Here is a 17,899-nt window from a genome sequence, read left to right on the forward strand (position 1 = left end):
CATAGCGCCCACCCCCCTTTTTTTAAAGATACCACATATGATCCGATACTTATGTACACATAGTCTCACATAGTCTCTAAGAAGAGACTTACGTTTCCGGATATTTCATATACAAGTTCTTTGAAATGAGTCATTTCAATATTTGGAACAACAGAGAGTGTTCTTAGCATATACTAAAATAAAGCATAAAACTTGCACAATCCACTGCAAGGATGCCTACTGCAGTCTTCATTCATGTCAGTGGTCAACACCAATGACTTCACACAGCTGCACAAGCAAATTCCCTCCCCCTCCACCCCCAAAAATCATCACATGCCAGTCACTCAGAAAGCTGTTTGCTATTGCTTACCACTAGAACTTTGTGTACTGCCTTCATTTAATTTAACAAACATTCAGGACCTCATCATGAACCAGACGCTATTCTGTGCCCTTTCCAAATCTTAACTCATTTTATAACTAATAACAACCTTTGAGGCAGATGCTATCATTATTTCCCATATTACAGATGGAGAAATCGAAGTACAGAGGGGATAAATATCACAATTTTAAGTGGCAGAGCTGACATTTGGATCTAGACAGTCTGGCTTCCAGAGTCAGCTCTCAACCAGCATGACGTGGAGCCTGCCTGTTCTAGCGATTAAAGCAAAAGAGTCATCGATGTGACACTTTTTAAGTAATAGTGACAAATTAAATTATCCATTCCTAGTACTTTATAATAATTTTCTAAACATCCATGAACTGTAGCGAACATGACACCAGCAGTATCTGAATCAAGCACCCCGAGACGGGAGCAGACGATCTGGGGAGAACATAACTGACTCAGGTGGGACTTTTCTCCAGGGCTCGCCAACCCCAGAAGCACCTTTGCCTTCACGCCTGCCCCTTTCTTTCCAGGCAGCTTCCACTTCCCTTTCCCACCAGGGAACTCCCATTTTGAAAGCCCACCCCATCATCATTGCTTCTGGAACACCTGAGCCCAGCTTGGACTGGAGGCCTTAGTCTCCCCTCCCTCTGTCTGTCTGCAATTCTGTTTCCCCATTCTGTCCTGTCTCACACTCTTCCGCCCACGTCTCACGGTAGATGAGGCTATCTGCAGGAAGAGAAATTGTCTTCACCTTGTCACCAGCAGCACTAGTCAGTCTGAGACTGTCCTTGGCAAATATTTGTTCGCGGTATCTTACAGCACCTCAGGGTCATCAGGGACCGTGCCGACACCTCTGCTCCATCACTTCAGATCTGTGACTAGGACTCTGTGGATCAGTCTTATCGTCACCATCAGGCTAAACCCTTTGGGGGCAGGAAGGATGGCATGTCCTGTTTGTATCTCACCACACCTACTGCAGTGCGGTGCTCATGGCTGATGTTCAGTGACAAATGACTATCAACATTATCATTCTCTCGTAGATGTGTGGAAATGCCAAAGACTGAAGTTCCAGTTGATGGAATGACAGATAGACCAAGTATTTGCGATACTGCTTTCCCCCAAATATGAGATGTTTAGCCCAAGAATGGGTGCCAAGCCTCTGGGATGGTCTGCAGCCACCTTGGTGCCTCTGCCTCCTGTGACTGCCCATTAGAATTCCTTCAGTTGAGTTAAGGTGAAAGTCTACAAGTGTAAGAAGTAGCCTTTTTCTTCATGAGAAAGCAACCACATAAAAATAAGCACAGAAGATTATTCTGGAGGATGATGGCACCAAAATCTAAGATTGTGTGGAAACTACATAAAGTGCAGCTACAGTAAGATTGGGTTCAAATCAAGCATGTCAAATCCTAACCACTGTCTAAAATCAAGTCTGGTCATTTCTTGGTTCTTAGGAAGATCTGAGCTCAAGGTACAGCAGAACAGAAAGCAAAGTGGGGATGGAGGGATCCTAATTCACTGAGGCTATGTTAAGTCCAGAGTGAATGGTAGGTTAGAGAAAACGTGTGTTTTCTGATAAACACCAGAAGCCTCTAACATCCTCCCATTCCTGAAAAAAACAAGAAATGCTTTACTTTATAAAGAAAAAGGCTTGAAGAGAAAACGTCACAGCCATTTATATCAGAACTTGACTTTGTAATAAATAATTCAAAAATGCTTTTCAATTTAAAAATATTTGTTAAAACACTGTCTGTGACTACAAACTCATACTGTCCAATACAGCAGCCACCATGCGTAAGAAATGTGGCCAGTCCAAACTGAGATGTGCTGTAAGTGTAAAACACACATTAGAATTTACCAGTTTGGTTTTTAAAAATGTCAAATAGCTCATTAATAATTTTCATACTGATTGCATATTGAATATATTAGGTTAAATAAAATGCATTATTAAAATTTATTTCACTTCTTTATTTTTACTTTATTTAATTTTGGGGGGGGGGGGGGATATTAGGTTTATTTATTTAGTTTTTACAGGAGGTGCTGGGGAATGAACCCAGGACCTTGTGCTTGCTAAGCATGTGCTCTACCACTTAAGCTACACCCAACCCCACCTTTATTTTTCCTTTTTTAACGTGGTTACCATAACTTTTTTATTGAAATATAGCCAGCTTACCATGTTGTGTGAATTTCTGGTGTACAGTATATTTCACTCATACATATAAACATATTTGTTTTCATATGCTTTTTCATTATAGGTTACTGCAAGATTTTGAATATAGTTCCCTGTCTGTACAGTATAAACTTGTGGTCTATTTTACACATCGTAGTTAGTATCTGCAAACCTCAAACTCCCAATTTATAGCATTTAAAGTTATAAACGGCTCAAGGTGTAGCCTGTATACAAGGAGACTGGACAGTATTAGCACAGACAACCAGACAGCAGAAGCCCAGTAAGACACAGCTCGTGCTGTAGATCAAACCATCTTCCTCAGAACCCACGTGCAGCTAGAAAAGTCTAGGAGTGGCTTTCAGAGCCAAGCAGAAACGGAACGAAGATGAGAGGAGAAGCATGGGTGATACAAAAGAAAAGAAAATACCAAAACCGTAACTTTCTGACCCTAGAAATCAGAGACATGAAGCTCATTGGAAACCCCTGCTTAGACAGAAACCATCTTCTCTCAGCTCAACTCTCCACACTCAGCTCCCTGAGAAGATCCTCCAGGGTACCCCTCCTGGTAACGGTGCTCCTGAGACACTAAGCAGAATAGAGCTTGGTAATGGGAGACAGACATTCCTTCTACTGCTATAGTCAGGTAGTTACCGAAGGTCATTAATACCGGATGCAAATTTCCAGGTGCTCTCTATGGAAGGAATGGTAGTCTTTGGTCCTTTCAAATGAGTAGGTATAATTTATTTCTTGTTTCCATTAGAAAGCACAAGAAGGGAGGCCCCAAGGGGAAGAATACTTACGAATTGGAAAGCGATTATCTTTTTCCTCCAACTTCCAAGACGAGGAGGAAAATTCATTCATGAGTATTTATTAGCTAATGATGAAAAAGCACTTCAAAAATGAAAATGGCTCAGAAACGCACGGCATTATCCTGATTGCAGAAAACGGAGACGAAAGAGAAGGGCGCTCTATAAAGTGTTCTCTGCAATTGGCTCTGTCTCTCACGAGCCTCTCGGATTCCTTTGTCCCTCCCACGATAATAACTTGTCTTCATAGCCATAGCCAAGAACACATTCTTTGTTTGGTTATATAAGCTTCTAAAAATAGCGATTTATCATGGAAATGCTAAATGACCCTTGAAGATAGTGTTTTGATGGGCTATTAAGTTATTGCAGTGTCTATTTTTCTGTTACGTATTATAATTAAAGATAAAAATCATTTCTGGTACTTTTCAAACCTTCAAAGTTTATCAGTTTCACGCTTTGGGCATTTTTATCTTAAAAAACATGAAGAAAGGTTTCCTGTGGTCAAAGAAGTTTTACCACAGACATGGAGATGAATTTTCTCCTCATTATTGAGGTCTAATGAAAAAAAAAGGCTAATTCAAAGTGTAATTTATTTTTTTCTGTCTGTCTAGCTAGGTTTGGTAAATGAATTCAAAGTAGAAGGATCGGAGAAATTAGCTGGCAGAAGATTTAAAGGAAACCTAATAATGCATTTCTTATTTCTTGAAACTAGAAATTTAAAACTGAAAGAGTACCGACAAGTGATCTAGTTGAGTCTTCCTAAGGTCAGAGAGGTTAAGATGCCTGCCAACGTCACACAGCAGGACCAGCTCAGTGTCCTCCGTCCTCCATGACATGCTGTCATTCTCCTTGACACCAAGTGAATGAAAGAAGGAGTAAGTGCAAGAAGTGACTCAAACAGAACTGGAGTCCTTGAGGTGGGACAAAAAACCACGGTGTTAAGATGGGGCTAAGAAAGGCAGAAAAATAAAATGCAGGGAAGTAGACTGTCTTCACAAACTCACCAAATGACCAAGACTACACAGAGAGCCAGGAAGGCGTCCCATACAATCAACTTATTTAGGTGGTTTTCTTCTTCCATAGTATTTTTTAAAACTGCACATACCATAAAACTGTTAACCATTAACCATTCTAAGGTGAACAACTCAGTGGTATTTAGTACATTCACAATGCTATGCAACCATCACCTCTGTCTAGTTCTAAAATGTTATCATCCCCAAAGAAAACCCCATACCCATTATCCATACCTCCTCCCCTCAGCCCCTGGCAATCATCAATCTGTTTTCTATTTCTATGGATTTACCTATTCTGGATATTTTATATAAATGGAACCATACAGGAGGCAAGCTTTTGCCACTGACTTCTTCCACTTAGCATAATGTTTTCAAGGTTTGTCCACACTGTAGCACGTATCAGTATCACGTTTCTTTTTACGGCTGCATAATACTCCCTTCTACATATATACCACAGTTTCGTCAACTCCTTATGCGTATATCAAGCACTTACGGTAATTTTTGGTCTTCAGTACTTGCTGAACTCCCTACCATCAGTGAACACACTCTTAAGAGTCCTCACCCAGAAGCCAGTCATCATCTGTCCAACAAAATGGAAAGCTGTTCTAAAATTGCACTAAGTCACTACAACAACTCTTTGTAGAAGCTTGTTATAGTCTGTGATGCATTTTGAACAAAAACCCCGTGAACTGAGTCCTATTACTGACATCTGTATTTTGTAGGTGAGGAAACTGAGAAGTAAAGAGCTTACGTTGCTGTGCAGCGTCAGAGTCAGTAAATAGCAGAATTGGGATGGGACCCCATCCCTTTCCACTCACCCCAGCATCAGCGTTCACACCAACCCCATTACTACTCACTACACTGAGTACGAAATATTTCTGCTGAATAAATCTGCAAGAAAAGTTCTCACATTCAGGACAAGAAAAGCCTCAAGTCATAGCAAACATATGTTTGTAAGTCAGTCCTTGTAATTCATAAAGAATTTTCCCAAATCAACAATTGTATAAGGGGTTTGCAGATCTCCCTATTAGCCCACCAAAAAGCTAGCCCATCATGCGGCAGACCTACATTGTTAGCACATTAGTAGACTGAAGACATATGTGTTCTGTTATTTGTATTAGAAAACACATTCTAATTTGAGAAGGGAGATGTCTGAAACCCAGCATCCCCTCCTGGCAGTGGTTCCTCCTGCATCCTGCCCAGCCCAGCCCGCACCTCTGTGCCCCAGTAACTCTGGAATCTCCTGGAGCAGCGAGATGGAACCCTATTGGTGAAGGGGCTTAAACTAAAGGGGTTCCCAGGTGAACCTCTACGGAGGAACAGGGGTGGATGTGAGGGTGAACAAACCCTCAGAGCAAAGCGGCAGGATATTTAGAAAGTGTGGCAGGAGGTGGAAGAGAGAAGGGACAAGGTTTGGGTTTGATATTTAGTGGTGAGCTGTAGGCTGATTCCAAGACACAGCCCCAAATACGTTTTAGTGTTAAATACTGACATTCTGGATGCCGGGATGCCGCTGTGATAGCACAGATAACTGAAGTAATACCGACTGCACAGACATTTTAAGAACTCAAGATAACACAGGATACATTCTTTCCTGTACAGCGCTTTCAAATTTACGAAACAGTCGACCACCGGCTGTCGCTGGAGGTCCTCACAACGGCCCTGTGAGTTAGGATCGATGTTCATCTACCCATTTTACTGATGCAAAAATGGATCGTGATGGTTAAATGCTATGGCCACACAATTTACACTGTGGAAACAGGGCCCAAAACTCTGGCTCTTCAAATCTCGAAGTCCTGTGTTTTCTCTGAAACACCATGCTGCCTTGGGCTGACCTCTAGGAAGGTACCAGTATCCCAGATCAGCTTGCAAAACAGGAAAGGAGTGAAGAAATAAAAATTGCTCCAGGCGGGAGAAGCAGCAAAACACCTGGCACGCTGCTGATGTGGAAGCAAACAGGACTTTCTCCTGAGCATTTCTGATTTTGTATCGTACTCACCCCTCTCCAAAATCCTAAGGCCTGAGATAAAGGTTACCTCAGAGACGGCGGGGATGCAGCCTGCAGACTCTAAAGGCAGACTGCATGTTTCTTTTCAAAGTCCAGGTATTTTTAAATCAAAATAACTTGAGTTATTCCAGGGATCATCACAGCTACGTTTGATCCCTACACACTGGACGTGTTTATTTCTCTCCAAGATTATGCTCTTTTCTTTAATGACAAGCACTTACTCAGGATAGAAATCTCTTCGATAATACTGTCATGCTATGTATCTAAGAATCAAGTCTGGGGGCTCTTTACTGAGGCTCTGAGGCTCTGAGGCTCTTTTAGGCTCTGAAGGAGACACAGAGATGGCTTTTCTGGCCACCAGGCAAGATGCAGTGGGCTGCTCTTCCCCACAGTGAAACGGTTCCAGGTAGACTAGGTCCAAGTTGCGAAGGACCCGCCAGCCCACCGCCGCCGCCATCTTGCTCTCCTGCTGACACCCCAGAAGCCCCTCGCACAACATGCCGTGGAAAAGGGAGCGGTCCTTCAAGTGCTGGGGACTTACAGGCATGAACTCCACTAGTCAGCCTCACCTGACACCCAGCCCAGGCAGGGTCCATCATAAGTGATGGTAATACACAAAGGGGTGATGATTTATTTTACATTATCCCCTATAGAGAGTGACAAAGAATCTGCTGGGGTGGGGCTGGAGGTTGGTATATGGGAAGGAGGGAGCAAACAGCCACTAGGAAATGTCTTACTGTTCTTACTCCAGATGGACTGACCCTAGGCGTAAATCATAGGAGTGGGAGCTTAGAAGTCTGCATGTTTGGGTCACTTCAGATTCATCCCATTAGTGTCCTTCTAAGAGGTGGGCAAATCGGACTCTTGTGCCTCTCACCCCCCAGCTTCTGCTGTCCAGGGGGTGATCGTGGTAGAGCTGCGCCCCCCGCACTCCTGGGCTATCATGTACTGCAACCTGAGCCAGGAACTCGGAACTAGACTTGAATCCTGTATTTTCTATTTATCAGCCATGTGACCTTAGCTCGGCAGCAAGCTGGGTAATAACAAACCAGCATTTTGCCAACTATGTACTAAAAATAATAAGCCCTCCTTCTTAGCATTATTATGGAAATAAGACAAAGTACATGAAAAAAATTGTGAACACCTTAAAATGCCCTTCACATATAACTTACCTACTCACTTAACAAAGGTGAGTCACCATCGAGGCGGAAACAGTAAATAACTGACATCCTTCCCTGTATAAGTCTATAACCAGATTTTCTAAGATGACATAAGCTGTTTCCACAGGAAAAATAAATAAAGTGGGCGTTCAAAAAGTTATCTAATAAAATCAGATCATGAAAAGGGCAACTCAGAACGTTCCAGGCATGGAGAGAAAGGGAGGTTTATGTCAAAGCGGTTTGATTTAATATCTCACATGTCAGCCACTGTAATCACAGCTCCAGGACTGACACGGGAACGCCCTGTTGTCGAAAACCCCATAATGAAGATGAGAATATGACTTCACTAGTCGCCCCCCTGCCCCTGGAAGAGTTTTCCATCATTTCATTAAAAAGAGGAAAAAAAAAAACCTACCACATCCTGCTCAATATGGTGACTGGCTCCTGAACCGCCAAGATGTTATTTTCAAACACATTCTTCCCTTGCTTTTCCATCCCCGGGGGGCCCTGCTATAATTCCTGGCCTTCTGAAACCCCGTGGCTGCAGCCTCCATCTCACTGAGCAGATTTTCAAACAAAGTCTCCTCGCTGCTGTGGGCACAGACCTGCCCTCCAGGGCTGCAGGCGTGCCTGTCGGGGGTTCCGGGGCTGAATTTATTTCCCACATCTTGGACACAGTGCTTTCTCGCCTCCCTCTCTCCCTCCCCTCCCCTCCCCCTTCATTCCTAAATCCTACAGCCCTGACAGAAATAAATTAGCCAGAGGTACAGGTCACACCTTGGAGAGCAGTAAACGTTCTGTGGGAAATCAATAGAGAAGATGGGATTCTCAAACAGCTGAAGCAGAAGGAATGATGCATTGATGGCTATACATAAACCAAACAAAGGAGCCTGAGAACAGCCTTCCAGGGAGGGGCCGGTGCCCTCGGGTTCAAGGATCCCAGAACCTGAACCCAGGATCGCATCACAGCTCAGACGCTTCCCAGACACCTGTGCGGCTGGAGCATTTTTTTCCCTGGGAAGGCTTAGTGTTGTTGTGCAAGTATTTGTGGAAATTAAAAATGATGTTCAGACTGTGGGTGCTCACGCTGGGACCCCCAGGAAGCCCCCTGGATGGCCCTGAGCTGAGTGTGTGAAATCTACATCTGTTCCAGGAAAATGTCCCCTCGACAGCTGCTGACAGCTAAGCCAGGGCATCTAGATGGTTAAGAAAGAAATCTAATTCCTAAAGCTGCGAAGTGTGATGAATCAGAGTGAGCCTTGGGCAGTCACGGACCTGGGTTCTAGTCCTGGCTTCAGCACTCCGGAGCAGAAGGACCTTAGGAGAGTCACCCTTATAACATGCCAACACGAAATCCACCTTAGAGGCGACTGAGAGGATTAGGTGGATGACACACAGAAACAGCTGGTCCAGCACAGGTGCCCGACAGATACCAGTTACTCTTCCTCCCTCCCTCAGTCTCAGCTTCTCCATTTCTCTTGAGTTCTACGACTTTTCTCACCACACATCTCTCACCAACGTGAGCCCGGATGAAAATTTAATCCAATAGCAAATTCAGGGTCTACCCAAAATCGGTGGCTCAGGAAGGCTGTCGAGACCTCCACCATCTATATCAGCCACTAAATGCCCCCCAAATACACAATTTAAGTTCAAGGGGCCTGCTTGCTATGTGAGCACAGTGTTCACGTAGCTCCCCTACCCCAAAGCACCCTACCGGAATTCCGGAATTTCCACTGCTCTGTACCGAGAGCCTCATTTTCTCCTCTGTTCCCTCTTGTTTTTCTCACTTCCACAAGCTGCGTTTATTGAATGACATTATTCTCTGTGCCTCCTAAGTTTGAGCCTGATCTTTGCACAAAGAGTGTCAGTAATGAAACAAACACTTGCAGTGTCTAAACCCTCATAAATTATCTAATATCTTGGCTTTCTTATAGTCTCAATCTTTTTCATTTGTAATTATGCTAAAATATACATACATAACATAATATTTACCACCTTCACCATTTTTAAATACACAGTTTAACAGCATTAAGTATACTTACACTATTGTACAACCATCACCACCATCCACCTCCAGAACTTTTTCATCTTCCCCAAAAGAACTCTGTGTCCATTAAAGAACAGCTCTCCATGTTCCCTCTCCCCCAGCACCCGGCAACCAACCACCAAACTTCTTTGTTTCTATGAATTTGATTTCTGTAGGTAACTCCTTTAAGAGGAATCATACAATAAAGGCGTGCCTCATTTTATTCAGCTTCAATGTATCACACTTGGCAAATATATAATGTTATTTACAAATTCAAGGTATATGGCAATCCTATGTCAAGCAAGTCTATTGGGGCCATTTTTCCAACAACATTTGCTCATTTCATGTCTGTTACATTTCGGTAACTCTCACAATATTTCAAACTTTATTATTATATTTGTCACAGTGATCTGTGATCAGAGAGAGGTCTTTGATGTTACTACTGCTATTGTCTCGGGGTGCCACGAACTGCACCCAAATAAGACGGCCAACCTAATAAACCTCCTGTGTGTTATGACTGCTCCACCAGCCAGCCACTCCCCCACCTCACTCCCTCTCCTCGGGCTTCTCCATTCCCTGAGACACAGCAATACTGAAATTAGGCAAATGAATAACCCTACAAGTGAAAGGAAGGACCACACATCTCTTACTTTAAATCAAAAGCTAGAAACGATTAAGTTTACTGAGGGAAACACATCGAAACCTGAGATAAGCCAAAATCTAGGCCTCTTGCAGCGAACAGCCAAGTTGTGAAGGCAAAGGAAAGACTCTTAAAGAGAAACAAAAGTGCTACTCCAGTGGACACAGGAGTGATAAGACAGTGACAGAGCCTTACTGCCGACACGGAGAAAGTTTCAGTGGTCTGGACAGAAGACCGAACCAGCCACAACAACCCTTTGAGCCAAAGCCTAGTAACCCAGGGCAAGGCCTTGCCTCTTTCCAGTTCTAAGAAGGCTGGGGTGAGGAAGTTACAGAGGAAAAGTGTGGAGCTGGCAGAGACTGGTTCATAAAGTTTAAGGGCAAAAACCATCTCCGTAACATGAGAAGTCCACGATGAAGCAGCAGGCGCTGAAGTAGAAGCTGCAGCAAGTTATTCTGAAGGCATAGCTCAGATGATTAATGAAGGTGGCTACACTGAACAACGGATTTTCAGTATAAACAAAACAGCCTTCTATTGGAGGAAGATGCCATGTAGGACTTTCATAGCTAGAGAGGAGAAGTCAATGCCTGGCTTCGAAGCTTCAAAGGGCAGGCTGACTCTCTTGTTAGGGGCTACTGCAGTTGGTGACTTTAGGTTGAAGCCACTGCTCATTTACCATTCCAGACATCCTAAGGCTCTTACAAATGATGCCAGTTCCACTCTGCCCGTGCTCTGTAAATGGAACAACAAAGCCTGAGTGACAGCACATCTGTTTACATTGTGGTTTTCTGAACATTTTAAGGCCTACTGCTCAGAAAAAAGAGATTCCAGTCAAACTATTTCTGCTCATTGAGAATGCACCTGGTCACCCAAGCTCTGATGGGGATGGATAACAGGATTAACGTTGTCCTCATGCTGCCCACACGACATCCATTCTGCAGGCCACGGATCAAGGAGTCACTCTGACTTTCAGGTGTTATTATTTAAGAAAACTTTCAGAAAGAAGAGTTGCTTCTCATGAATGAGCAAAGAAAGTGGTTTTTTGAAATGAAATCCCCTCCTGCTGAAGATGTGTGAAGACTGTTGAAATGATAACAAAAGGATTTAGAATATCACATACACTTAGTTGATACAGCAGTGGCAAGATTTGAGAAGACTGACTCTAATTTTGAAAGAAGTTCTATGATAGGTAAAATGCTATCCCACAGTATGGCGTGCTACAGAGAAATCATTCATAAAACGAAGAAGAGTCAGTCAACATGGCAAATCTTCATTGTTGTCTTATTTTAAGAAATTGCCACAGCCCCCTTAACCATTAGCAACCACCATCCTATCACAACTTGCTGAAGGCTCTGATGATGGTTAGTGTTTCTTAGCAATAAAGTATTTTTTAATTAAGGTATGTAGGTTTTTTAGACATAATGCTATCATACAGTCAGTAGACTACAGCATAGCATAAATCTGGTTTGCCTCACTTACATAACGTCCTCAAGGTTCATCCATATTGTAGCATGTGTCAGAATTTCCATGTTTTCTAGGACTTAATAACATTCCATTGTATATATACATCATATTTTGTTTACCCATTCATCTATCCATAGACACGTGGGTTCTTCCACCATTTGGCTACTGTGAATAATGCTGCTATGAACATGGGTGTACAAATATCTCTTTGAGACCCTCCTTTCACTTCTGGTTATATGCTCAGAGCAGAACTGCTATTTCATATGGTAACTCTACGCTTTAACTTTTTGAGAAACTGCCATACTGTTTTCCATGGCAGCTGCACTGTTTTACATTTCTACCAACAATGCACAGGGTTCCAGTTTCTCCACATCCTTGCCAACACATGTTTTGTTGTTGTTGTTTAAGTAGCCATCCTAATGGGTAGGGTGGTTCTCCCACCTTCTCAGGGAGTATGGGGGAAATACATGTGTGTCAACAATTTGTTTGATATTCTGATTTGTTGTTCATTTCTCATTGCATTTAGGAACTTCTTACACTCAACCAAATTCTAGACTGGCTACATTTTCTATCTAGTTTTCCTATTCTTTCAAAGTCTTGCATCTTTCACTAATTTAGGAAATGTTAAGTTAATTTGGGCAGCTAAAGAGATTTCAATGTAACGAAATGAAGTGTCCATCAATGGATGAATGGATAAAGAAGATGTGGTGCATGTGTACACACATACACACACACACACACACTGACTTTCTTTCAAAACTGGAGTCAATGGAATACTACTCAGCCATTTAAAAAGAATGAAATCTTGTCATTTTCAATGATATGGATGGATTTGGAGGGGTTTATGCTAAGTGAAATAAGTCAGAGAAAGAAAAATACCAGATAATTTCATTTATATGTGGAATACAAAAAATAAAAAATGAACAAGCAAAACAGACACAGATTCATAGATACAGAGAAAAAACTGGTGGGCCAGAGAGGAGGGTGAGGTTATGAGTGAAATAGGTGAACAGAATTAAGAGGCACAAACTTCCAGTTATAAAATAAACAATTCGTGGGGATGTAATATACAGAATACGGAAAACAGTCAATAATATAATAACTATAAGTGATGACAGATGGTAACTAGCATGGTGATCATTTCGTAATGGATAAACGTCAAATCATGGTGAGGTGAAGTAACTTACTCAAAGTCACAGACCTAGAAAACATCAGGGTCGGGACCCAAATCCCAGTCATTTCACTCCAAATCCTATTTTTAAACTACGTTAATCTACCTTACAATTAATGAGGTCTACACTTCTGAAGCTGCAAAACTTTTAAGGATCTAATGGAGTGGGGGGCAGATGATTTGGATCTGTTGTTCAAGTGGAACGGCTCCCCATAGGCAGGCAGTGCATAGAGCTGATTAAGCACCACCTCTTCATGAGCCAGATGTGCCCAACTCTGGACAATACACATTGACGGATCCAGAATTAGGCAAGACATAGGTATCTCCCATCTAAGAAACTTGCAGAAATACTACTCAATAGCCAAGTCTACTGAGCCATCTTTTTCTATCAAAAATGATTTTTGGAGGCTTTCCTATTACACACGGCATGGTTCACCCAGTTGGTGGATCACGTGAACCCTCTTTGCCTCAGTGGCCACACGCAGCTGGACCTCAGTATCCATAGGGTCTTGGTTCCAGGAACCCCTACCTTCCCGCAGGTACCAAAATCTGCGCGTGCTCAAGAGCCTATGTACCACTGGGCAGTACAGCTGGCCCTCCATGGGCAACCCATGGTTGGCTGAACCCGGGTGGACAGAGAGTGGACTATACACTTCGCCCCTCAGAGTAGATTTCCTCCTCTTCAAACTTCCCAGGGATATTGTGAACTTTAAAGAATGTTGGTAAAGCATAAAACACTCCTAGTGTTGGGTACACAATAGGTGCTCAAGAAACCAACACCCATCTCCATCCCCCCACCCCACAGAGTGACTGTCCCTTCCCAGCCGGGACAAGTGGCCGAAGGTCACAATGAGGCATCTGAAGGAGAACACTGAATGCTAAAGAATTTACGAGTTTTGAATTGACATTTAAAACCTCTACTCATCCTCCTCCGTCCCTGGAGTCGGCCTCACCGCACCTGCTTCGTCCATCTCCACCTCAGCGCTCCGTGCCGCTGTAGGTGCTGCTTATTCTGCCAGACCCAACGCGCTCTGAGGGAAACGGCCCTGCCCCCCGTCTCACTCCGCAGCCCTGTGACTGGATTTACACTTCTCTGTTCAGAGGACACTCAGTTAGAAACCACTGACATGGTCAGAATCAAGGCCCTGAGCTTCCTCTAAGGGGATCTTGGGAACTTCACGCCATGTGTAAGCCTGGAGCTTCCGAGCCCAGGTACCCAGTCAGTGCTGCACAGAAGGGCCAAGAAACGTAATATGTTGGCACATCGCCGGCCTCCCTGTACACGTGCCTTCGCTCGTTTCTCTCCACCCACAGTCCTAGCATAACCTCTGGCCAGCCGTCCTTCCCCACAGAGATTCCTCATGTGCAAGGAGCCTGCTCGCAGCACTCAAAGGCCACCTGACGGTATTGCTTATCTCAGACGCATCTGCCTGGATGACCTTCCTCCAGCCTCTCCCTGGACACAGACCAAGGAGACCACTGCTTTTGTCTCAGCGACCTCCCCACGCCATTGCGCACAGTTTTTGAGTTTTCAATGCATATGCTACTCATCTGATGTTAACTCAATAACACAATCGTCATGAGGATCTGGGAACTGAGCTAAGAGCAGACGGGGAATCACAGCCAGAACAGCTGGCACTTATACTGGGTGGTGCAGGACACAGACAACCTAAGAACACGCATCGTTCAAAAAACTGTAGCGTTTACTCTGTGCGAAGCACCACGCTAAGTATGGTACATGCATCATCTCGTACAGTCCTCGCAGCAACCCTGTACTGGGTCTCCCCCCTCTACACACAAGGGAAAAGAGATGCAAAGAAACCCAGAAAACTCCACGTGCTTTGTCACTACACTATATGGCACATACTTTGGGGTCCTACAGATGAGATTTAAAGCCAGTTCCCCAACTCCCTACGTGTGACTATGGGCGAAGTACCTAACTTTCCCAGCCTGAGTGTTCTCCTTCGTAACGGGACTAGTGACACTGAAGGTTCCTGGCGTTGCCACTCTTCCACCTTCATGAATCATGGAATTCCTCTTACTATATGCTCCCTACTGCGGTAGCCCAGAGGTCCCCACAGAGAAGCAGGATGGTCTAGAATTTCAAATGTGAAGCTGGGCAACCTGAATTCCCACCCAGCCTCTATCTGACTTTAGGCAGCAAGTCATTCAACCTTTTGGTTTCATCATTTGTCAAATGAAAATGCCACCAGTGGCCCAATCGATTTTAATGGGCAGTGCTGAAGGGAAGATAAAAGGAAAGATGTCAAAGCTCCCTGAAAGGTTTCCAGCACTTCTCCAATTCAAGAAACCATCATCGTAACAGACTCAGTTGGAGAAATTGTTGCACAAAATAACTGCCATTGTCCAAAATCTCCAAATGAATGGGAAAACTGAGTCTCAGACGCAGAATCTGACCCCAGGTTGTTCGTCTTATGGCGCAGGTAGAGTCTTGGACTGGAGCTTGAGGGCTCCGTGCACCACTGCTTGGGACAAACCACTGGACTTCCCTCTGAAATAAGGATATGACAATGCCTTCCCCAAGTCCAATGGATAGGGTGTGGGCAGGATACAAAAGCACTCAGAACATGTGAGATGAGGAAAATCTCTAGGAAGTCAATTATATGCATTTTTTTAAATGTGATGTCAGAATTTTCTTTCCTCCCACTCACTTTCCCTTGTCACAATCTAAATTTTATCCAGATGTGAACACAAAGAGGCCTGTCTTTGTTTGTTCTCTGCCTCTATGCATACCCTTTGGTTTTCCTTTGTGCCTCAAAAGGTTTCAGTGCTATTCTTTAAGACACAGGTCATGAAGGGGGAACAGGGCTAGGGAGAGGTGCAGCGATAGGAAAAGGGAGTCAGAGAAAAGAGTTATAGAAGGCTCCAGAATGTGTGCCTCCTCTTTCAACACAGACACAGCCAAGACAGTGAAAGGTCCCCGACTCCAGACAAATGCCTTCAGCCATGCACAGCCTTGCAAGCAGCACTGTCCCAGAGCCCAGGCTGCAAGTGGCATGTAGGCGCATGTACGTGTGCGCGCATACACACACAAACACACACACACACACACACACACTTTCGTGGAGAACTGTGCTTTCCCATCCCCGAAAGGATTTGTCGTTTCAATTAAGCTCATCAAGATCTATGCCACATGTTAGGGAAGCAAGGAAAAAACAAAACAAGACTGAATTACTTTGGCTATCTCCTTGGGGATCGATCTGTATCAAATAAACCGCCATCCACGCATCAGAGAAGCTTTTACTTATGAAAAACAGAGGCAGGTGCAGAACTGCAGGACCGGTACTGAATCAAAGCCCTGGGAGCAGAAGGAAGCGGATTTAGATGTATCCACTTAGCTCCTCTACGTATGTCTGCTCCCCACAGGCTGGGGAGCAGATCGCAGCCCTGGCGGGGTCTCGCCTCTTCTTGTCTCCCCTGGGGTCCCCTTCCCTCCCACTTTGCTCACTGCTTCAGCTGCCTGGTTAGAACAGATGGACAGAAGTTAAAAGAGCAAGGTCAGCTCACCAGCTAAGTCTTATTTCACATGCCGCCCCACCTCTATCGTCCGTTTCTGGGACATAAAGATGGAGAACGAGGGCAGAGGTGCTAATGCATTTGATTTCGTACGAGACTGCGGTATTTTCATTTACATCCCCTGAATAGCTGGCCAGTCTGATTTACACATTGATAACATGTGATGCTTTGTATTCCAGCAAATATTTAATCCCTGACTGATCAATAATCCTCGCCTGGCTGTTCTTTTTTGAAAAGAAATAAATCCCCTTTTACTCTTAAAATTCTTGAGTAATATTAAACTGCATTAGCCCAAGATGCACTGTTCCTTCATGAAGCCATGTGGTTTCATAACCTCAATCCTCAGATGTTTTAAAGGGACCGCCTTTGCTAACTTGCTTTTTGTGAGATCCTAATGTCTGAGTCTTCCATGTTATCAATTGATACTATAAAGATAGCACCTTAAAGTCTGATCTACTTTTTTAAATTAAGAGTAAAATTATTAACTGAAACAAAACTCAACGAGTATATAGCATGGAATATTTTTGCATTCAGTGCTTACTTTCACTAAGAAGGTCTTGATTCAATTCCTTCTTTACAAACCTTGTTTCTGCCTTTCTAAATACTATTTCCCTCCAAAACCACATTAAAAACAAAAAACAAAAACAAAAAAAACTTCACTCCTACACAGATTCTAAAACAAAATCTGTACCCTTTTCCCCCTTTCTCAGAGTTAGAGTTGAACGTTGCAAAAAATGCACATTAAACATAGAAAGAGACAGCTCTCCTCTCTGTAAGGGGCTCACAGTGCAGCCTCAAAGCCCACCAAAAGTTCCAAAAACAACAGCAACGAAAAACAAACTCTCTTTCATCTTTGGCAGCAACAAAAGCAATAACTTTCACCAAACCAACCCACGCCAAGAATTAATATAACACAGAACACATCCACATTCAGACCATTGTGGCTACATCAGCTCGCCACAATATTTGTTTGAAAAACACATAATTTGTGGTAGAGAGAGCCTCTAATACAAAAAGAGGTTCTTTCAAATGCAAATTAACCAAAAGACATATTTTCCCTGTGTTTGGAAAATCATTCCAACGTATGAAAAACATACTTTTTGTGTGGAAAAAAAATTTTTTTTTGATGTACACCCACTTAGTTGAAAAGGCAATTAAATTTGCTGTTGATTACCTTAACAGTTGAGGAAAGTTAACTCCTGGCTCCGTAAGTCCTTAAGGACTTTATTAGCATTCACTGACCTAAGGAGTCTTCTGTTTCCAGGTAGCAAAGTTTCTTTTCTTCTCCACTGAAGTGCCCATGTGAACACTGAATGGCATTGTATTACTGAACTGATCGGAAAAGAATATTGTTTCAATCTTCTGGCAGAAAGAAAAGGAGAAAAGAAAGACAGAAAGAAAGAAAGAAAGGGAAGAAAGAGTGAGAAAAGCAGGGCAAAATGCAGTCTAATCGAGCATTCTTCCTCGTGGAAGAAAAAAAAAAAAGTAAATCCAGTATTCTGGAACGAGTTCAAACATAGCTTGACAGGCTTCGGGAGAATTT

General features: G+C 43.4%; 1 long non-coding RNA gene across 1 annotated transcript in view; it reads right to left on the minus strand.

Moving 5' to 3' along the window:
- Positions 1-17,585, minus strand: part of LOC105094508 (uncharacterized) — a 202,218-nt gene extending 184,633 nt beyond the window's left edge. Inside the window, exon 1 of the long non-coding RNA XR_010378936.1 lies at positions 17,531-17,585. This is a non-coding gene — a long non-coding RNA (uncharacterized LOC105094508). The remainder of the gene's footprint in view (positions 1-17,530) is intronic.
- Between the last annotated feature and the right edge of the window lie 314 nt (positions 17,586-17,899).

The sequence above is a fragment of the Camelus dromedarius genome, chromosome 34 (genome assembly GCF_036321535.1).
Source record: "Camelus dromedarius isolate mCamDro1 chromosome 34, mCamDro1.pat, whole genome shotgun sequence".
NCBI lineage: Eukaryota > Metazoa > Chordata > Mammalia > Artiodactyla > Camelidae > Camelus > Camelus dromedarius.